This window comes from Cupressus sempervirens, chromosome 3 (assembly GCF_028749045.1).
Source record: "Cupressus sempervirens isolate cs-2001-9-10 chromosome 3, ASM2874904v1, whole genome shotgun sequence".
Lineage (NCBI taxonomy): Eukaryota > Viridiplantae > Streptophyta > Pinopsida > Cupressales > Cupressaceae > Cupressus > Cupressus sempervirens.
The window spans coordinates 1,001,500,108-1,001,523,535 of NC_143120.1; the positions used below are offsets into that span (position 1 = coordinate 1,001,500,108).

At 34.8% G+C, this 23,428-nt stretch overlaps 1 protein-coding gene across 1 annotated transcript in view; it reads left to right on the forward strand.

Annotated features, from left to right (window-relative positions):
• The window catches only part of EMB3012 (embryo defective 3012), a 278,503-nt gene that overhangs the window by 171,739 nt on the left and 83,336 nt on the right, over positions 1 to 23,428 (forward strand). The gene's annotated exons all lie outside the window — the stretch shown is intronic.

Here is a 23,428-nt window from a genome sequence, read left to right on the forward strand (position 1 = left end):
GAAAAAGCCCGATCTTTGAAGAATTGTTCTACTTAATTTCTCATATATATTTTAGTGACTTAGTCATTGCATTAAATTGTCATACAATTCTTGAACTTAATAAATAGTTTAAATTCTTTCTTCTAATAATATAAAGGTGAGGATTTTTGAATTATTCAAGTATAACTAAATAGATTGGATAAGGAAGAGGTGGAGATATTGACAGAAAGTGAGTCAATAGGATCTCTATAACAAATTGCTTTGTTAAAATTATTCTAATTTATACTATTTTATTTAAGCTGATACTATATTAAATATTTGAAATATATTAAATTATAACATATTTATATATAATGAGTGCTTTTGTATTTATAATAAATTAACTCATTTCTAAAAAAAATTGTAAATTAAAAATAAAATAAAATATTATTAGTTGTCAAATTAAATATTAAAACTATACCTCTCATTAATAGTTTAACCTTTTAAATAAATGCATTATTTAGTAAATCAAAATAAAGTAGCAAAAATTCATGAATAATAATAAAATTATTATATAATAAATAAAGATAATTTTTTTTTCTAGTAATTGATGTAGATAATGTAAGAGCCAAATTGTAGGAAAAAAGGATTCTAATGCCAAATAGTAATAATAATTTGGTACTAGGCAAGACCCTACAACACAATGGTAAATTGTGAGCGTCTGATCTGGGAGTTCTTGGGTTCAAATCTACTTGACTTTGATAAATAATAATAATCAATCTTGACTTAGGTTTATTATTGACCAAAAAAAAAAAAAATAATTTGGTACTATTTTTTAACTTCTTTCATTAACAAAATCAAAATAAAAATTGCAATGTTACCCAGGCGTAGGGGTGCGGGGGGATGTTGGGACGAGTTTCGGGTACGGGAAAAAAAAGCCTCAATTTGAGGACAGCGGGGGAGCAGAGGGGGGGTTTTGGAGGGGGGGGGGGGGGGTGGTTGCATAGTATATATATGACTGAAAATGCTAATTATGAAATGATACTTCAATATATTATATAACAATGTAATGTTAACATACCAAATATAGTTGACTACAATGAATAGAGAAAATTGAAATGCGATTCACAAACCATAAATTCAAATTTGAAACTTGAAACGTCATAACCATTACTAATGACCATTTGACAAATTAACTTAGTTCAAGATGCAAGATTCAAAATTCATTGTTTGTTCAAATATGATTCTATGAATATCATGTATCATAAAGATGCTCATGATGACAATGAGACGAATAGCATGAAACAGTGAAATAATAATAATGTATCATAGCCATATCAAAGTGAGTATAATCAAGAAAATGACAAAATGTCAATAATGAGAATGGAATCATCTCAAGTGCTCTCTAATCATCCACTATGCCGAAGTCCTTATCACTGGAACTACTAGACTCCTTGTGGGTAAGATCCCGATCCTCTAAAGGAACACCAACTAGCCTTACATTGGCTTTTGCATCGGCATCCTTATCAATTTGAGTTGGATCCTCTGGCTCCACATCCCATCATGCTACAGGGCTTTCCTTGTACTCGCATGTCTTGCGATCTTTGAGCCGCAAGTAACCATGTACAACAACCAACTTCTCCGCTCTCTTAGAGGTAAGTCAGTTCCTCTTAACAGAGTGAATGAAGCTATAGGTGGACCAATTCCTCTCTGCAGCTAAGGAGCTAGACGCATGATATAACAAAGTTGAAAGTTACAACTTACAAGTTACAAACAAATGTTCATACAATTTCTAACAAATGATAAATGGTAAATCGATGATTAATAAGTATTGAATCAATGAATCATAAATTAAAATCAGCAAGGTAAAACTCTTCAAGTTAAGATTATAAAGGGCTGGAATTAGTTATTAGTATTACAAACTTGAGAAAGCAGTTGGATGGCTAGTGAGGTGATCTTTAACTTCTGTGACCCATGACATTTCCACCACGAAATGGGATTTTTTTGTGCCATGGTTTTGAGATCCACCTTTGCAATATCCGAGTATCCTACAAGTTACAAGTTTTAAAGTTTACAACATAATATTAAAATTATAAATAACTTAAGTAAAGTTATAACTTATAAGTAAAGTGACAATTAATTATTAAAGGAACTTATAATTATAAAGAGTTTAGAGCATTGAATCAAGATTTAAGGTTTACCTGAAAGACTAGCAAATTTGGACCACTCGGTGCGAATCTCATTAGCAGTCTCAATATCATACATTTTGGCAATGCATCGAAAGAACCCATTCTTCACCTCATCATCCCGAAGTGGTGCGACTCTACCAGGCCTAGGTATGTACCAGTTTGGGTTCAATGCATAGGCAGCCATGTGCAAAGGAGTGTTCAACTTCTCCCACTTGCGGTGAATGATAGGCTCAATGTGCTCCGTATAGAATGCTAGAGTGGGGTCTCTCTCACGCACAACAGCCCTCATCTACCCAAGCATGGAATCAATGCACTCATAAACCTCTCTAAGGCTAGGTGAATCTGCATCTCCATATTTGATCATTTGAAACACTCGAGTAATGATGGAGATTGTGTATTTTGCATCACTCCAAAACTGATCACTCTTCATTGTCTCCTTTACCCTCTTCCCTTGCTTTGTTTTGGACTCAGGCCATCAATTCCATTCTTGTGTCATAACCATGAGTTGTAATGGCTCTTGCAACTCAATCATTCTCTCCAAGAGAATATAATATGATGCATACCTAATCTCAACTAGTTTTGGGAATTGCTTCTTTGCGAAGCTCCTGAAAAGTGCATATGATGTATGGTGATTGCAGATAAACATCTGCACCTCTCTCCCATCATTAACCACCTTTCTAATCCACTCTATTTTCCCCATGTCTTTGAGTGCATTGTTCATGGTATGCACACAACACGGAGTCCACCAAATATGCCTATAAGCAGACTCAACAAGCCTCTCTGCAGCTTTGCACACATGTACTGCATCTGTCACAACTTGGACCACATTTTGTGGTCCAACCTCCTCAATGGCTTCCCTAAGCACATGAAACTGAAAATCAGCATCTTTACGATGCTTTGAACAATCAATTGCCTTCAAAAAGTATGGGCCCTCGGTGCATATAACCATAATGTTAATGAGTGGACGATGACTAATGTCCGTCCACCCATCCATGATAATGCTGCAACCTGACTCCATCCAACATGCTTCTATTTGCTCCATCAAGATCCCAACCTTGTCATAGGCTTTATCCAACACTGTAGTCCTCAACTTGTGGTCACCTGGTGGCACATATGATGGCTCTCCTTTGTTCATTGCCATGGTCATCATCCTCACAAAATAGGGAGATCGAGCCACATGTATAGAGATGCCATTGGTAAAGAAGAAATCACCAACAAATCATCTAACCAGTCCCTTGCATGCAGGTTAAATAAATGAGCAATGGGGTTACTACTACTACGACTTGTAGATGCTTTCCGTTTCCCCCTATTGTTGTCCCTTGTTGAACTGTGTAGGTGAGGAAAATGATGGTGTAGGTGACATAGTCCCTGCTCTCTGATGCAAGATACGAGTAGATGTATCTCGCTGCCCCTGTAACTGCTGTATATTCTGTACCTGTTGCCTAGCAGACAAAGATCTAGGCATTGGAACATCACTATTATCAGGAATGCCCCATAGTTTATTCACTTCAATTCCGTATTTGACATTCTCAGGATTTGACAAGAATATGCATGGGTTCACACCATAGCCACTCCAAAAAAGGTGGTGTGAATTAACTCTTGTAATGCTGCCAAACAATTATGCTCCACATATATTGTACTTCCATTTACGTGTGCCACCACCTGAAGGTGTAGGGCGTGTAATTTTTGTAGCAAACTGTTTAAGAGTGGACTTTGGATCATAAGGACCCTTACCATACTTCGTCAAAATTTCTGAAGGGCAATTAGTAGAAGGCACCCCTAGTGCAACGTAAGGAGGCTTTTCTTCAACCTTAGATTGACCACCTACATCAGCCCCATGATCACTTCGTTTAGGCTCAGGTTCAGGCTCATAATCAGATGCACTTGCCTTATTAATTTTCATGTCTTCTGCACTTTGGTTGGATCTAGAAGCCATTTATGAAATTGCATTTCACAAAATGAAAATAAAATTATAAAAATGATCATGATACATTTCAGCCCAAGTAAAAATAATTTAAAAATTAAAACCTAAAACTTTAGTATTTAATTTTAGCATTTACTATTTATAAATTTAAAGTATTAAAAAATGAAGCTAAATACTAAATACGTTTCAGCATATGCCATATTGCCATATTTTTATTTTATGAACAATGAAAAAAATTAAAAATTAATATAGATAATAAAGATCATAGAACTAAGAACTATCAACTATCAACAAAATTCAAGAATGAAACTTGAAAGTAACTTACTAAAACTAAATAGTAAATACTAAACACTAAATTAAAAAATTATAAATTGATTTTTAAAACAAAAAAAACTAAGTAAAATAAAAAAACCCTACCTTGAAGGCTTGAACTTGAGGAGACAATTGCCAAATCAAACCTTTTTGCTCCTCTTGCTCTTCTTGATCTTGCAATCCCTTGCAAAACCACCCACTAATCTCTCAGAAGCTCCTCCAAACACTCTTTCTCGCTTAGCTCCTTGCTGCTCCAAAACAATGAAATGAAATGGTGAAATGAAAATGAGGCCTATTGGTCTTATTAAGCCTTCAAATAGACGACATGGGACCCACACCCAATTAGGGTTAACGTACTTAAAAAACAAAAGCAAAAAAAAATGCAAAAACACATGTTTTTAGAACTTTTTTCAGCCTCTTCTCGGAGCACCCTGCGAGCATCCAAGAAGCACCCTGCGAGCACCCGTGCACCTGGGAAGCACTTGAGCACCATGTCCCGCCCGGGAGCTCAACCAGTGTGGCGCGGGTGCGGCGGCAGAAAAGCTGCTGTCGAGGGTACTTGGGTGTGTGACGCACCCGCACCGGGTGTGCCAGGGTTTTGACTCGGGTGCGCGCACCCACGTTACACTGAAAAATTGTCAATAAAAATATCTACAAAATTTTCAATTGTATTATTAAAATTTTCTATTTCTATTAAATTCACAAAAGCAAAATTGTACTATAATAATTATTTTTTTGATTGGTAAAAGGTCAAGGCCAAATTTTTTATTAATTAAATTAAATTATACAGTGTCCATAGGAATGAACGGAGAAGAAAACCTCTAGTCTTTCTTGGGACCTATTCCAGAATACAAAATACATAAAGCTTAACGAGGCATACCTATTTTTACAAAAACTTATTAGGGCATAGCCTTGCTTTGAAAGGTTTATAAATCTTTTAGTTTACTTATGTTCTCAGAGATTATCCATGCTTAATCTGTCCATCTGACATAAAAGAAACAACAGTAGTGTGAAAGAGAGTCCTTCTCCAACCTTATCTTTAATAGTGTTGATTGTGCCTACAAACTCAACACATCTTGACCAAGATTATTGTTAGCTATTTAATATAGACAAAATATTTATAATAATAATACTGAAATTAAAAGCAAACATATCTCCTTTAGACGTATTACTAGAAGAGGTTTGGTAAATTGGCTCAATTTTTTAACAAACTATAGTTTTTGTTAAATGTGAGTTAAAACATATCGTATCATATTAAGAAGGTTAATTGGTTTACTAGGAGTCATATTTTGTTATAATCAGATTTAATTATTGCGGTTGAATTAGAGTTTCTTAAAAAAGTATATGAAATCCATTATTTAGTACTATGAATAAATAGATTAATGATTATAAAGCTGAATTCTGAACCTCACGCTTTTCCTATCGCAATTAGATTTAATTATTGTGGTTGAATTAGAGATTCTTAAAAAAGTATATGAAATCCGTTATTCAATACTATGAATAAATAGATTAATGATTATAAAGCTGAATTCTTAACCTTAGGCTTTTCCTATCTTAGTTATATGGCTACATTATAAACTACCAAAAATTGATGTAAATAACTTCTATCAGAGTATAATTTATATTATGTTTAGAGAATATAATAATGTTGTAGCATTGTGACTTTATTAGTAGGAGTATGGATATAAAATTTACCAGTGTAACCCCATCACAAAACCCCACAAACTAGGTGCGCGTACATCCCTGGTGTAGGTACGTCACGCACCCGAGTACCCCACCATGTAAAACACGGCCGCACCATGGCTGACACACTTGGGCAGGTCGCGGTTGCGTTCGGGGTGTGGGTGTGTTTGGGGTGTGGAGGTGCAAGGGTGTGTGCTCGAGTGCACGTATGTCGTTGATGTAGGTATGTTGCACACCTGAGTACCCTCGCCGTGGCCAAAACGCAATCACACCACGACCGATGCACCTGGGCGGGACGTGGGTGCGTTCGGGGTGCAAGATTGTGCACTTGGGAATGCATGGAGTGTGCACAGGGTATGTGTGGGGTGAGATCGACGCCTTCATTGAAAAGTTAAAAAAACCCACTTTTTTTTGTTTTTTAATTTTGTTTAGCAAGGCAACCCTAATTGGGTGTGGGTCCTATGAGGTCTATTTCAAGGCTTAATAAGGCCAATACATCTCACTTTCATTTCATGTTTCCATTTCATTGTTTTGGAGCAGCGAGGAGCAAGAAGTGAGCAAAAGGGGTTGGAGGAGTTTGTGAGAGCTTAGTGGGTGATTTTGCAAGGGATTGTAAGATCAAGAAGAGCAAGAGGAGGAAGAAGATTTGATTTGGCAAGTGTCTCATCAAGTTCAAGGTAGGTTTTTTTGTTTATTTTACAGTATTTTATTTGTTTTAGAAATCAATTTATATTTAGTAGTTACTTTATGCTTTGCATTTAAAAATTAATTTTTGAATGTTTCATTCTTGAATCTTCTTGATAGTTGATAGTTCTTAACTTTAGTGTTACTTTATTGTTTTTTATTTTCAATTTTTATTATTAATATAGTTCTATGATTTTTATATTAATTTTTTGTTATTAAAATGGGATGAAACGTATTTAGCTTACCATTTTTTACTTGGGCTGAAACGTATCATGATTAATAATCATTTTTATTTTGTGAAGTGTAGTTTTCTAAATGACATCTAGATCCAGTCAAAGTGTACAAGACATGCAAATTAATGAGGGAAGTGCATTTGATTATGAGCTTGAGCCTGAGGGAAGTGATCTTGGGGCTAATGTAGATCCCAATCTGAGGAAGTGCCTCCTTATGTTGCACTAGGGGTGTCTTTTATTGATTGCCCTTCACAGATTTTGACAGAGTTTGCTATAGGTCCTTATGATCCAAAGTGCCCTCTTAAACAATTTTCTATGAAAATTGCACGCTTCACACCGATAGGTGGTGGCACACGGAAATGGAAGTGTAACATGTGTGGCGAAGAATGGTTTGATAGCATTAGTTAATGCTCACCTTTTTTGGATTGGTTATGGTGTGACCTCATGCTTATTCTTGGCAAATCTCGAGAATGTGAAATATAGAATTTAAGTTAACAAACTATGGGGCTTTTTTGATGATATTGAAGTCCTAGTGCCTAGATCTTTGGTTGCTAGGCAATAGGTACAGAGTATACAACAATTATAGGGTTAGTTAGATATATCTACATGTATCTTGCATCAGAGAGAAGGGACCATGTCACCTACACCATCCTTTTCTTCACCTACACATAGTTCAGCAAGGGATAGTAGCCGGGGGAAATGGAAAGCAACTACAAGTCGTAGTTGTAGTAATCCCATTGCTCATTTATTTAACATGCACACAAACATGCACACAAGGGAGCGATTAGATGACGTTGTTGGTGATCTCTTCTTTGCCAATGACATCCCTACACATGTGGCTTGATGGCCCTATTTTGTGAGGATGATGTCTGTGGCAGTGAAAGAGGGAGAGCCATCATATGTGCCTCCAGGTGACCACAAGTTGAGAACCACAGTGTTGGATAGGGCCTATGACAAGGTTGAGATCTTGATGGAGCAAATGAAGGCATGTTGGATGGACTCAGGCTGCAGCATTATCATTGATGGGTGGACAAACATTAGTCATCGTCCACTCATCAATATTATGGTCATATGCACCGAGGACCCATACTTTTTGAGGGCAGTTGATTGTTCAGGCCATCATAAAGACGTTGATTTTTAGTTTCATGTGCTTAGGGAAGCCATTGAGGAGGTTGGGCCACAAAATGTGGTCCAAGTTGTGACAAATGCAACACATGTGTGCAAAGCCTCAGGGAGGCTTGTTGAGGTAGCCAATAGGCATATTTGGTGAACTCCATGTTGTGTGCATGCCATGAACAATGTACTCAATGACATGGGAAAAATTGTCTGGATTAGACGGGTGGTTAATGATGAGAGAGAGGTGTAGATGTTTATTTGCAATCATCATACATCACATGCACTTTTCAAGAGCTTCGCAAAGAAGCAATTCTTAAAACCAATTGAGTCCAAATACACCTGATATTATATTCTCTTGGAGAGAATGATTGAGTTGCAAGAGCCATTGCAACTCATGGTTATGGCACAAGAATGGAATCGATGGCCTAAGTTTAGAACAGAGCAGAGGAAGTGAGTAAAGGAGGCAGTGAAGAGTGATCAGTTTTTTGAAGTGTTGTAAAATACATAGTCTCCATTATTACTCTAGTGTTTCAGGTGATTAGATACGAAGATGCAGATTCACGTAGCCTTGGAGAGGTTTATTAGTGCATTGATTCCATGCTTGGGCATATGAGGCCTTTTGTGTGTGAGAGAGACCCCACTATAGCATTCTATACGGAGCACATTGAGCCTATCATTTACCGCAAGTGGGAGAAGCTAAACACTCCTTTGCACATGGTTGCCTATGCATTGAACCCGAAGTGGTACATGCCTAGGCCTCGTAGAATCACACCATTTTAGGATGATGAGGTGAAGAATGGGTTCTTTTGGCGCATTGCCAGGATGTATGATATTGAGACTGCCAGTGAGATTTGCACCAAGTGGTCGAAATTTGCTAGTCTTTTAGGTAATCCTTAAATCTTGATTCATTGTTCTAAACTCTTTATAATTATAAGTTCTCTTAATTGTTACTTATGAGTTATTTTAATATTATGTTCTAAACTTGTAACTTGTAGGATACTCTGATCTTGCAAAGGTGGATCTCAAAATTATAGCACAAAAGAATCTCATTTTGTGGTGGAAATGTCATGTCTTATAGAAGTCAAAGATCACCTCACTAGCCATTCAATTGCATTTCAATTTTCTATATTCAACTATATTTGGTATGTTATATTGAAGTATCATTTCATAATTAGCATTTTGAGTCTCACACACACACACACACACATACATATACGTATGCTATGCAACCTCCCTTCCATCCCGCCTTTGCACCTCCACCATCCTTAGATTGAGACCCTTTTTTTTCCCACACTTGAAACTCGTTCTAATGTCCCCTTGCACTGGTGTAACACCAAGATTTACCAATATCTTATTTGCAGATTTCAAGGATAGTGCTAATCTTCTTCTGATTCCAAGTCATCTATTTCCAAGATTCTTTCTACTAACCATCTTTTATCCATTATCTCTGGTTCACTAATTTCATCGTTTGATTCAAAATCAAAATTATTAGAGAAATCTTCTTCATTTGAGATTACATTATCGAAAGTGGATTTTTAGACTGACCAAAGATAAGTTCAAAGTTGATTCTAAATTCTTACCTGTTAATGTGGTTACTTGAGATTATAGTGCTATTATTGACAATAGTCTTGAATTCATCTTGAATGTTGTTTGAGATCAAATTGGTACATGTTGAAGAGGTATGATTGGATAAGATTTAATCTCTCTTTAACGATCTTATCTAGAATTTTTATGTTTTCCTTATGTCTTTTGACAAACAGAGATCTTTTGTTCTGAAATTTTGGTGGAGATTGTCCATCTGGCACCTTCTTTTTTCTACACTGAGTACCTTCCTCCTTAGATGTGAATTCTTTATTAGGAATTTGAGAGGCCTTATTTCCTTTTTCAATAATCTCTCCTTTTCCATTATCATTGTTCTTTATTTCATGTTATGTTTTTTGATTTGCCTATTCATGCTTAGTCTTTTCTATATCTATATTAGAGTGAAGCTGTTTCAAAGTAGTAGGAGGTATGATGTCGTTGAAATCTATGAGGGGATTAACTGAATCACAGTTGGGCATAGGGTTGGGGGAAGTGTCTGAGTGGGGAATTTCCCCTTCCTCTAGTTCCAAATCTAAACCAAGGCTAGTAAGGCAGAAACCCCTAATTTTTAAGAATTGGATTTCGATGTCATTTTGAACAAGTTTAGGAATTTTGGTATGTTTCTGGGACTGATTTTGTCATAATATTTTTAGCATCAGTCCTAGAAACATAATATTATTAAACAATCAGTCCCAAAACATACTAGACTTTATTTTGAATTGTGGAAGCCTACCATCTTTATGTTCAAGAATGTTGTTGAGTTCATAGAAGGCTCTTGATGTATTTGGGTTGGCAAATACAATTTTTAATTGGACCCCTCTATTGTAGAGAGAAGGATGGAGCACATAAATTGTGTAATTAGTTATGATCTTAATGGGCTTGATAACTCTCTATTGGCCAGGAGCTCCACTAGGATTTTCATGTTGCTAGAGGTTTACATATTTTTCCTCTACATCACTAAAGCCTCCCAACAGATTACATGTGTGACACAAAATACTATCATGCATTAATTCCACGGGAAAGTTTGGAATCTCTATCCATCAATATAGAGATGAGAAAACAACCTTAGAAATATTGATTTTTTTTTCCCATGGAAAACATTTAACAATGAAGCCTTTACAGACGAAAGTGGGACTCATAAGTTGATTATCCTTAAGCTCATGATTTAAGCATTCGACAAAAATAAGACCTTTGAGTTCAGAAATATTTACTTGTTTCTTATGCTTATTGGATAACCAGTTTGTAAAGTTGAAGCTAGAGACAAGTTTGCCTCCACAAAAAGAAACCAATCCCTAATGATTGCAACAATTCCATTCATCATTTGAGATCTAATTGCTGGATTTTATATTATCGAATTTTTCTCAGAGAAATTTAGGAATATTCCCCTACCATCAACTGTGAATCCTCTAGGTTTGTTTGTGGTGGCTAGACTGAAGCGTAGGGGATTTTTGTTGGCTCCGATGCTTGCGATGAACTAATATGGGAAGTGGAATATCTTCGAAGATTAGGCTAGAAGAGGTTAGTAATGTGATTGCGAGCCACTTCCCATAGCCCATCGTCCAGAGTGTAGTCGTTGTAATTGTAGTCCTTGTAATTGAAAGACAAGTAATGTTCTTATGTATATCTTTGCGGAGAGTTTTCCCTAGCTACCCCTGAAATGGGTTATAGGCCATCAAAGGAATTTGTAGCATGTTTGGTTTTGTAAAATCTATTTGTTTGCCTACCTTTTTCAATACGCAAAAGGGAGTTGCATAATTCGTAATGTGTTGCTTATTTTGGTTGAAGGCTCTCCTTTGACAGTTTGTAACTTGGATCCAGTCCCCATCGTTTTTGCATAGTCCAACAACAGATATAGGGCCCCACAACCTGAGTGGAAGGGGGTATTTGTGCAAACCAGCTTTGCTTTAGTTAGGGCTTTGAAAGAATTGATGTTTCCAAATCAAAAGACCTTCTAGGGTAATAGTTTGTTTTGAGAGATATTTTTTTATCATTGCTAACAACAAAGAGCAATATTTAATGCACAAGTGCTTGCCTTTTTGTGTATGCTTTTTGCACTTTTTTGCATTTTTCCTTCACATGCATAAAACCTTAATTGTTCTATAATTATTATGTTATAATATCATTTAATTTTTGCTTTGTATTTTTTCTTATTGTTGTTGAGTGAAAGGTGCACTATAATGAATTATATATATATATATATATATATATATATATATATATATATATATATATATATATATATATATATATATATATATAAGCCTTGTATTATATTAGATGAATAAAAAGGAGTTTACTGAGTTCTCTGTTCAAATAGGCATTGGTAGGAAATAACGGAGTAAGAAAACTCCTAGTCTTGCCTAGGGCCAAAGTCGTATATTATACAAATTTTAAAAGGGGCATACCCTAGTGTAAATACGAGTTCTTTCTTACAAATTTATATAAATTTGATGAATCCATATATGACAAAGAAACTGCCAAGGAAAAGGGAACGTGTTCGAGGAAAGACAAGATATCAAACTAATGAATCGAATGTCCTACCATATGGTGAAGATTCGTCTTGCATTTGCATGACCAAACACGACTAACTTCCAATTGGGGATTAGTAGCCAAAGTTACAGAGAGAAATAATAATCAAGGGAGGAGTAAACTAAACCAAACGACACACTTGGAAGACTCTACAAAACAGAGCCCTTTAAATATGTTGTTGTTTCCTTCCTATGGTGTTTTTACCACATTTCAAAACTCCACATTAATAGTTAGTGCATAGTATAATTATTAGTTAATTACATAAATTCAAACTATCTAATATTAGGCATAAGAGTCAAACAGTAAATATCCTACTCTATATTGATGAAATCTGCCAAATGTGTATAACACTTTGGCTATGAATATATCCTCATCTTATATTTGCTATGTTATTTCTATTAACATTTTGCTCTCCTACCGATTTTGAGGTTTATTAGATTAGAGCATTGGATTACCATTAACTTTTAGTGGTGCTTATGTTATGAGTGATGTTAGAAATCTACAATATCTTCCCTGCATTTGATATCACTTGAGATCCTTTGAGTTCCTATGCTTAACCAATGAATAAGATTACAGATTACAGGAAGAATTTGTAAGTATAGTCTTGCTATACAGCCTAAGCATTAAAGTTGTAGCTTAACAATCTTTAAATAGCTATGTCTAATATTCTGTTTCCCTCTTTTGATAATAAGAAACCTTGTAATTAAAGATAAAGCTTGCGAGGGCTATTCCTACCTAGTTATCATGATACATTAAGCTTCTAAACCAACCATAAATGAAAAATATACAGAGCCGTAATCATACTAAAAGGAATGATCTCAAAAAAGAGCAAGAGCTAAGTCCCATGGTCGAAGCAAAAGTACAAACCACCAATAGGGGCCAAACTCGAGAACACTGATGAAACGAAGAAAGCAACAACAGGGCGGAGTAAACATAAGATATATGTTCATGATATGATATATATACATCAGAAATATATACAATAACCCGACGAGCACAGAAGCTACCCATAGCCTTGAAGCAACCAAAAGATAGCCTAGGGTAGAATGCAGAAAGACCTAAAATTTGAGAATATTCTAAGAAAGTGCACCACTGTCCAACCAAAAAGCCCCAGCAGAATACAACTTGAAAAGTTGACAGAAAAAACCACCCAAAAGCCCCACCGTAGAGAGGGAGAAAGAGCCATCATGTCCACAAGAGTATCAGGAGCACCAAAAAGCTGCTAGAACCAGACAAATGATCCCAGCTATGCACCAACATCCTCCTTCCAAAAGACCATGATGATTTCAGAACCTTCGCTAATATCTTTGGCCCGAGACCTAGAAGGAAACTCATACTGCTTCTTCTTTTGCTCGACTTGTCTAAATTAGTAAGGTAGATCTCCACGCCTTCCAAGTCTGCAAACTCCACTCTTGGATGAATGTAAGCATCAAAGGCATTCAGGTAATTCAATAACAAATCCTTAGCAGGATCCTCTACAGTACCTCTCTAGCGTAGCAAAAATTGAACATTGGCTTCCATATTAGACCATTCATGAAAAAAGAGGATATTATCTTGGATAACCAATGTGGGGTGCCTAGGAACTGTTGTAAGCTCAAATCTCCCCGGTGGGTGAGCCATGCAAGCTTTTGGCAATGGGATTTTGAGCTTCTCATCAATGCTAAAGACTAACTTTTCTAGACCTACCAACTAGATAGGATCAAATATGTTATAGCAGAGCCAAATAATATCCCATTTCCAATCTTTGGCCCTAACTAGGCATCCAATCCAGGAACATGTAATGTCACTATTAGTATGCCATGAAAAGTTATAATTAAAGACGCCTTCTCCTAAAACCCTACTAATGGTTACCCTGCTCATATTGTCTATGGGTTTGAGCAAACGAGTTCATCTCTTAGGCTTTACATTACCTTGAAAGGCCATAGTTCGGACTTCAATAGCATGACACAGACTGATATTAGTATCCATGTTGACACCTACCCATGAAAAAACTAGATTCTTAAGAAAAAATGCAGCGATAAAAGGCCCAACACAAATTTGATAGAAGCTTCAGTGAAGTCGGGAAAGATTTAGAAAGAGTTCGGTGATGACGCAATCACGATACAATTGGGTAATGGTTCATGCAACGCGGAAGATAATAAAAAGGAGTGCCAAAGATCACAAGAAATCAGAATGATGAAACCACATATGCTGAAAAATGGGAGCAAAATTCTCACCTAATGTGATAATCATATAACCTAGTGTCAAAGGGGAAAGCTATAGAAGTCTAAATGTCAAGATTACCTCAGCAAACTAAATTTGATTAATCATTTTAATATTTTCTCCATCCATTCCTTTGTTAGCTAATAGGTCTGCTTCTATATTACCTTCTCTATATATGTGTATAAGCCTTACTTCTTCAAATTTATCCAAAAGTCTGATTGTTTTTTCTAGTTTTGAATTTAATATCCAAAGGGGTCTTCCCTTTTCTAAGCGCATTAAGGATGATCTGTGAATCTCCTTCGATGATAATCTTCTTGATTTTTAAGTTTATACTCTGTTTTTGCCCTTCATGTACTGCTTCTAATTCTACCATATTATTTGAGACTATTCCCAAGGGCTTAGTTCGTTTCATGAGCCAATTTTCGGATTCCTCCATAATTATACACCTTACTCCTGCTACTCTTGGGTTACCTCTAGAGGGTCTATCAAAATTAAGTTTCTTCCATCCTTTAGGTGGGGGTTCCCATTTGCATTCTTTTTTGGCTATTCTATTCTTGTTTTTATAGATGAGGGGTGGATTAATTAGATATTTCCAGTTTTTTTTATTTCTGCATCCCATTCAGAGAAGGAACCTTCTTCTTTGGAAGTTTTTCTGAGATTACAATTTATAACTTCTTTAATACTTGTTTCAATCTTGTTAAGGAGAGATGATATATTGAGTTCTTTATCATTGAAGATCCGTCTGTTTCTTTCCTTCCATATCTCTCATTCTAGGATTGCTGGAGTAATGTTCGAGAGTTTTCCGTATACTTTTTTTTTTGGCCACCCAATTAGGTGATCTTGCCACATCCCTGGGAGTGGGCCTGATTAGTTCAGTTTGAGTTTAAGCCATTTCTAGCATTCCTCCACATATTTGCATTGTTATAAGAGATGCTCTGCAGTTTTTGAGTTTTCTTTGCAAAGGATGCATCTTGAAGGGCCTATTTGCTATTAGGATTTGGTTTTGAGAGGCTGCCCATAGAAAAATACCTGCTTTGGGTAGACTTGATAGTTCCCAACAAAGATTTACAAGAATTTTTATTGCTTCCCATCTTTGTGAATTTATTATTTGATTATATCCCTCCTTTACCTTGTAAATTCCGTCTTTGGCAGCTGCACAAATAAGCTTGTCCTCCTTGTTGTAATAGTTGATTGGATGCTCCCTAAGAATAGCTATTAATATCTCCTGGTCAGCAGGGTTGAGACCTCTGTTTTCTAAGGATTTCCGTTTCCATGGCGCTTCTTTATTAGAGAGATCATGTTGGATATAATCTTCTACCTTGGTTCCCCATATTGATATTATTAGAATTTTTGAATTGTTAGTTATATCAGATTGATCAAGAGGGGGGTGCCCATTCCAAGAGTCTTCCCAGAATAGGGCTTTGTCTCCTCTACCTATATCCCATGTTGCATATTTTGCAATTAAGGGGCGACATTTTAGCATAAAATTTCATGCCACAAAACCTTTGGGGGGGTTCCTAGTTCTTAATAATGATGCGCTATATGATGGATTCAAATATTTATTATACAAAATTCTAGCCCATTTGCTGCCTCTTTCTTGATACATTCTCCAGACTTGTTTTGCACCTAATGCTTCATTTTACCAATCTAGATTTTTAATTCCTAGTGCCCTTGCTTCTTTAGGCCTACAAATTTTTTTCCCATCTTATTAAAGCTGCCTTCTTATCCTCTATGCCTTTCCAAAAGAAATCTCTTAGTTCCGTTTCTATTTTCTAATTGATATTCTTTGGTAATTGTGAACATTTTAGTTGATAGATGGGTATTGCTAATAGAACTGCTTTGATTTTTGTTGCTTTCTTAGCTTTGGTTAACCATTTTCCTTTCCATGTTTTTATATGATTATCTATTCTTTCCAATGTTTGCTCCCAACTTTGGTTCTTTTTGATACCTCTATCTAGGTATATTCTTAGATATTTACAAGGGAAGGTACCTTTCTTGTATCCTATTTCATTGCAGATATATTCTTCTCTCTGTAATGGTGTATTTAGAAATTTTCTTTCTGATTTTCTGAATTAATTTTTGGCCCTGATGCTTTTGTATAGTTGTTTAGGATTGTTTTAATATTGTCTGTTTCTCTTTTGGTACTAACTCGAGCTAGTATTGTGTCATCATTGAATTGCTGATGTGTGGTATTAACCACATTCTCTGTGACCTTAATTCTTTTAATTTTCTTTTCAATTTGTGCTATCTTAATTGATCTCCCGAAGGTTTCAGCCATGATGATGAAAAGGAAGGGAGAAATAGGGTCACCTTTTCGGATCCCCATATATATGCTAAAAAAACCTTCTTGGGTTTCGTTTATAAGGAGTGAAATTTTAAGGGTTGATGTACACTGGAAAATGATGTTAATCCATTGATGTGAAAATCCAAATGCTTCTAATGATTTACATAGGAATCTCCAATCAACTTTATCATATGCTTTTTGAATTTCTAGTTTTAGTAACATGCATGCTTCTTTATTCTTTGATGCTGAATGTATTGTTTCTTGTATGATTAATATGCCATCTAGAATGAATCTCTCGGGTACAAACCCGGTTTGTTCTTTTGATATTAATTTAGGGAGATATTCTTTCAGTCGGTTTGCTAAAGCTTTAGAAAAAATTTCATAGATAGTATTGCAAAGAGCAATAGGTCTGAAGTGTGCTGATTCTTCAGCCTTACTTTTCTTTGGGATTAGAGTTAGAAAATTGTGATTGATTTCCGCTAGTAGTTTCCCCCCATTTTTTGATGCTTCTATTGCTTTCCACAAATCTACTCTTATAATTTCTCAACATTTTTGGAAAAAGAAAGCTTGAAATCCATCTGGTCATGAAGATTTATCCAGATTGATATTAAAGAGAGTTATTTTAATCTCTTGCAGAGAGAAAGGTTTATTGAGAGATTTATTATCTTTTGTTGTGATGACCTTAGGAATTGCTTTCAGTATGTCGTCTTGTGCTACTCTGTTAGATGATTCGTAATTATTAAGGATATCTTTATAGTAATCTACAAAAATGCCTATGATTTCAACTGGATTGTCTATTGAATTTCCTTGTGTATCTTTTATTTTTGATATATTATTAGTAGCTTTGTGTTGTAAGGCACTAGTATGAAAGTATTTTGTATTACGATCTCCTTCTGCTAGCCATATCTCTCTAGATTTTTGTTTCCAAAACACCTCTTCTTTAGCTAAATTTTTTTCTTGTTTTAATAGGTATTCATTTTTTTGCAAATATGTTTCGTTATTCATTGCTTTTTTGATAACTTCGTTATTTAATTTTTCCAACTTTTCTTCTATATTCAGTTTTTCTTTAAATATGTTTTTGAATTGTGCTTTACTCCATATTAGAATTTTTCTCCTTTACCATCTTTAGTTTAGATACAAAGACGAACATTTTTGATCCATGAACTTGTCCTTCTTGCCACTAGTTTTTTATGTTGTCCATGAAGTTTTTGTCAAGGAACCACTTTTTTTTCACATTTAAACGGATTTTTAGTGGGTTTAGATGGTTCTTTGATATCTATTTTTAGAGGAATATGATCTGAACCTGCCAGTGGTAGAATTTCTGCCTTGATTTCTTTCTCTAAGTTGCTTAAGTCTCCATTAAAAAAAATCTATCCAACCTTTCTGTTATATAGTTGAAATCTTTTCTTCTATTATTCCATTTATATGTTCCATTATTAGTTGGAATATCAATGAATGAGTTATTCTCTGCCCATTCTCTAAAATTTGCTGTTTCTCATGGAATTGTCTGAATTCCCCTATATTTTTCTTCCTTTTTTAATATTGTGTTGAAGTCTCCCCTAATGATAAAGTTCTCATTGTGTTGATTAATTAAGAATGTGCCGATCTCATTCCATACTACTAATTTATCTGCTGTTTGGGTAGGCCCATAGACATTTATTACTATGATCTAGAGATTGTTTTTAATAATTGAAACTCTACATCCTATCAAGTTAGGATTAGTGGCTATTATTTCTAGATAGATCTTCCAATAATTCCATAGTATTCCCAGTCCACCTGAGGCTCCATTTGATTCTTTAAATTCAGATTTCCAAATTCCTAACTTCTGTCCTAACTTAGTTCCTTCTTGTTTATTTAATTTTGTTTCTTGAATTAATAAGATTTTTGTTTCAAATAGTGTGAGGTTACACTTAAACAAGCATTTCTTGCTAGGGGCATTTAGGCCTCTAGCATTCCATGATGTTATTCTCATTGATCCACCTTGTAATAGTTCACTAATCTTAGTTTGTTCCTTTGCTTACGTTGCTGCCTCCTTAAGCTCTCTTAGTGATTTCCATCCTCTTTTAAGTTTTTGTTTTCTGCAATTAGGTGTTTTAAGACCTTCCTGATTTATGGATATTTGCGGATTTTCCAAATTTGATTGTTGTCTATCCTTTGCTAAGATTTCGAACTCTTCTACTTCCTGTTCACCTTTTGATAAAAGCTCTTTAATCATTTGATCGTTTAATGGATTTTATTCTTCTTCTACAGTCTTACCTTCTCCCTCAATTCTGCAGTCTTCTACTCCTTCCCTAGAGATTTTTTTCCGTAGGAATCCAAACTCTTCACAGGACGTATTGTCTCCTGGCTAATGTTCTCAATCATCCCTTGGTTTGCTTGATTGACTGTTACTGTGTTCTGCTTCTCTAATTAAAGTTTCTATCTCTACTGGTATCAATGGCTTTGTAGATGTCTTGTCCTCTTCCTTATCTAAATCAAACATATCCATCCCACTAATGGGTGTCTACCAAAACTTATAACTTTTTTTCTTTGATTTTTTCCGGATGGTAACATTACTCCATTGTGTTGATTCAGTAGCTGGTATGCAAGTACTCTAGTTTTCTTTTTCAATTATTACTTCTTCCTTTTTTATAGGGCTTTGTTCTTGATTAATATTTTTCTCTATTCCCATTGTTTTGTTTTTGTCGATTGTTGTCTCTTTGTTGCTATCCATTGTACTTTGATCCGTGTCTATTTCCTCTTTTGATACTTTTGTCTCTATATTGCTTTCTCTTTCTGTATTCTTTTTTGATTCTGAGCTCATGAATGACTTGCCTTTATGTTTAGTGTTATTACAGTTTGCTATAGTAAATTGATCTTCTAGATCATTTTGTAGAAGCAACACCTCATGAGAAAATATGTTCAATTTTTTCATATTGAGCTCTATTTCTTCTAGGGTTTTCTTATCTTGCCTACACTCTTTATAATTTTTGTATTTATCCATTATGAGTTGATAATCCATGTTTTTCTTCCTTTTTATCTCTAGATCTTCTGTTTTTCTTATGTTTTTGATCGTCTTGCTAAACCTCTTTTTCCTTTAAGACTTGACTATTTGTGTTCTCGTTGTCCTTTAATTTTCTTTTATCCTTGTTTTCTTCTGCCTTCTCCCTTTTTCTAATGTTCCTTAAGGCTTGTTTCAAATTGTTCTTTATGTTTTCCTTTTTAAAGTATGCTCCAATTATTTCATTGATTTCTCCTTCATATTTAGTAAAGGTTAATTTATATATTGATCTATTTGTTATAATTTTTTTCATTATAGGTTCATTCTGTTCTGTTTTCATTGTAACTAAGAATTTTATCTTACTTGATTTATAATGGTTTACTTCAAAACCTATAAGATCTCCTAAAGCTTGCCCTTTTCTTTTTATAATGTTAATGTCATTTGGTTCTGAGGGAATATTTACACATTCCATCCATTTTATTGCCTATATTTTCTGATTACTATTTTCATTAAAATTAGGTTGCCATGCTATGAATTTAATTGGGTGCCCTTTATAATAACAATTTGATATTTCTACCAATTCATTCCTAATTTTATGATCTTGACATTGCAAATAACAAGAGTGATTATCAAAAGGGGTTATGTTACTTACCTTTACACTGCAGATCTTTGTTAAGTTCCTTTCCAGGTTAGCTTTGTATCTTGTCAGGACATTCTAGATTGTATATATTCCAAGATTAGAGCATTGTTGCCATTTTGCTTCACTATATTTGTTGCTAGTTATAATTGTTTCACTGTTTTGAAAATTGTTTTTTTTTCTAGAAAGAGGGTTAACAAGTTCAATCTGCTTGTTTGCTACAAGTTGCTGCTTCTTATGTGGTGGGATATAAATAGATGGCTTAGGTGTCATTACTGCAATCTTAGTCGATTTATCTATAGGATTTAAAGGCAGAGGCGTTAGTGGTTTCTATTTCTTCACTAGGGCTTTAGATTGGTGCGGATAGGATTCAATGATTCCTATAGGTATGTTGTTTGCTTCTGAAACCTTTGTGGGTCAAGACAAAATACATAGGCTTGGGGTGTTAATAATAGAGGTAGAATTCTCTTGTTTACCTCCACTGTTGATATATTTGGTTTTCTTGAAAATGGCTTCTTGGTTCTTTAGTCGCTGATCTGAAGAATCTTCAATGGCACTTGGTTTTGAGATTGGTTGATCCTAGCTATGGTTTCTATTTTTCCGATTTTTGACCTGCTGCCATCCACCTTCATCTTTGTTCTTCTGATTATTGATGATTGCACTCTACTTTGCATGAAGCTAGCTTAGGGTTTCAAAATTATTAATTTTTGCAGTGATTTTACTAGTTTGTTGTTCTTCCTGGTTCGTGGATAAAACTTAAAAACAATTTTGGATTGGAAGAAAGCTCTTCCCTGTTATTTGATGCTGATTCGATGCCTTTTTAGGGAGATTCCAAAGTTTGGAATTATTTGCGGGGGCATGTGAATGATTTTCCTTTTTTTTGTCGAGTCTTGCCAGGTGCCCTGCTTTTTTCGTGGATTTTGTCATTTTTGGTAGGCATACTATAATGAATCATATTGTTTAAAAGTTAGTTCATTTAGTTAAATATATAAAGTGTATACATAATTAAGTAATAGTAATTATGAAAATATTTGATGATTTTTGTGACTAGAATGAATTTTGTATTCATATGCGTATAATTTTAAATTGTATATATAAATCTAAATTCTATGAAATTTGGGATATTTTTTTATGTTTGATGAATTTTTTTAAAATTTTTACATAAGAGACGAGGATCTTTAGTTTGACTTGAACCAAGGGTCGATACAAATAGGATCGACCTCTCCAAAAGCAAGCATCCTAGTGAAAAGACCCATTAATAGGTTGAACAATCAATTTAATTGATTTTTTTTATCCCTTTTCTTTTTACAACTTGCTAACGTTCCTCTATCATAGCTACCTCCTTTCGCTACTGTCAAGAAACATCATTTGGACACCTTCCTATTCTTGTAACATCTATTCCAAAATCAACAATGGCCCTATCCTTTTTTTGATTCACGTTTCCTTCTAATTCTATAGAGGAAGAATTAGGACATACACCATTAATCAAAATAGGACTCAACTTGTTAAGGAAACTTGGTTGTAGGGCCATTCTTCAAAAAGTTGTTATATATTGTATCAGATACTACAATGACTACTAAAGATTTGGCTAACCTAGGCTCAAAGGTTTCAACTTTATGTTTCTCTATATTATACTTCTGTTTAGAACATTCCTTCCACCAAGAAGCCTGTTTACGGACTCTCTTCTTTGTGCAATCAATTGCAATGTGGTCGGTTTGAAAATGTCCACCTAAAAGGGCTTCTTTTGTAGTTCAGAGGTTACATGAACAACTCTGTATATAATAATAAAGATAATTCTCGAAGGGGGTTTCGATAAATCTATCTCTACCATGAGTATGCACACAAAAGTCGTATGAAAAAATCTTGAGAACCCTTATCCACACCAAAAAGCCTCCCCAAAGTATTACCAATAGCCTCAAAAAATGAAACACACCATGGTTGTAGCAGTATATTAAGTGGCCTTACCCATGCTAGAATCTTGTCGAACGACTTGAAATTGCATTCAAAGTTGGCTATGAAGGTTTCAACAACATAATTAGCTTGTCCTCTGAGCACCAAAGAGATTGATGCACGATTTTCTTACTATCGTGTTCATTTTCAAAAACCACAAGCCCTTGAGCTCTTGGATGCATTGTACCTCCTTGTCGCAAATGGGACTCCAATTCTTTAAAATCCATTTATGAAGTTCACCAAGACCAATCAAAAAACTAGTGAACCTCTCAATTAATCAAATCTCTTTGAAAAGGAATCTCATTTTCAGCAAACTCTTCAATCTCTGTGTTTAAATGAATTGTTGGCCTATTTGGAAGAGGTTCAATCCAAATTGATCCCATTCCTCCAATAAGGCAATCAATAGGGAGTAGTAAAAAATGTCTTGTATATAGTAGGTACAAAACATTACAATTTGTCTATAAAGCAGATTGCAAATAGGATTTCACTATTGTTTTGCCAAAATAGTAGTTACATATCACAAACTGTAACCGCAAAGTCCTGGACCTAGGTATTAAAATTTTTAAACAACACTATCAAATTTGAGAAAATTGCAACAAATAAAATGCTATGATTTTAAAGAATTGGACATCTCGAGAACAATAAAATAATAGTTTGGTTTGCGAAAGATAAGAAAATGAATGTCTACTAAGCCAACCATTTGACAAAGTTAAGAGATGGTGACATTTGCGCAATTATATATTTGGTATCATTCAAAAAATTCATAATGATCTTTCTAAGCTACTATGAACAAAATATCGAAGTAAAGTTATGAAATAACTTGCTTGGTAGAAAAATATAGTACGATTTCTTTTGAAAACACTTGTTAGCAATATACCACTTCAAGGGGGGAACCTTGTAGTCCACTTCAAGGGAGATACTACCAATAGTCTTTAACATGACACAATGCTCAACATGATGATAATAAATAATCTATATACCTTCTATAATTTTAGTTTAACTTATTTCCTTTTAAAAATTTGCATTGATACTTATGTGATCAGTATAAACTTGTGCTTGTGTGCAAGGTAGCTTCTATTTACTCTAGTTATTGTAGCTTTGATGTTAATTGACTAACTGATGCATGAGGAAAAATTATTATTTTTAAAAATATTTGAATTTTGAGT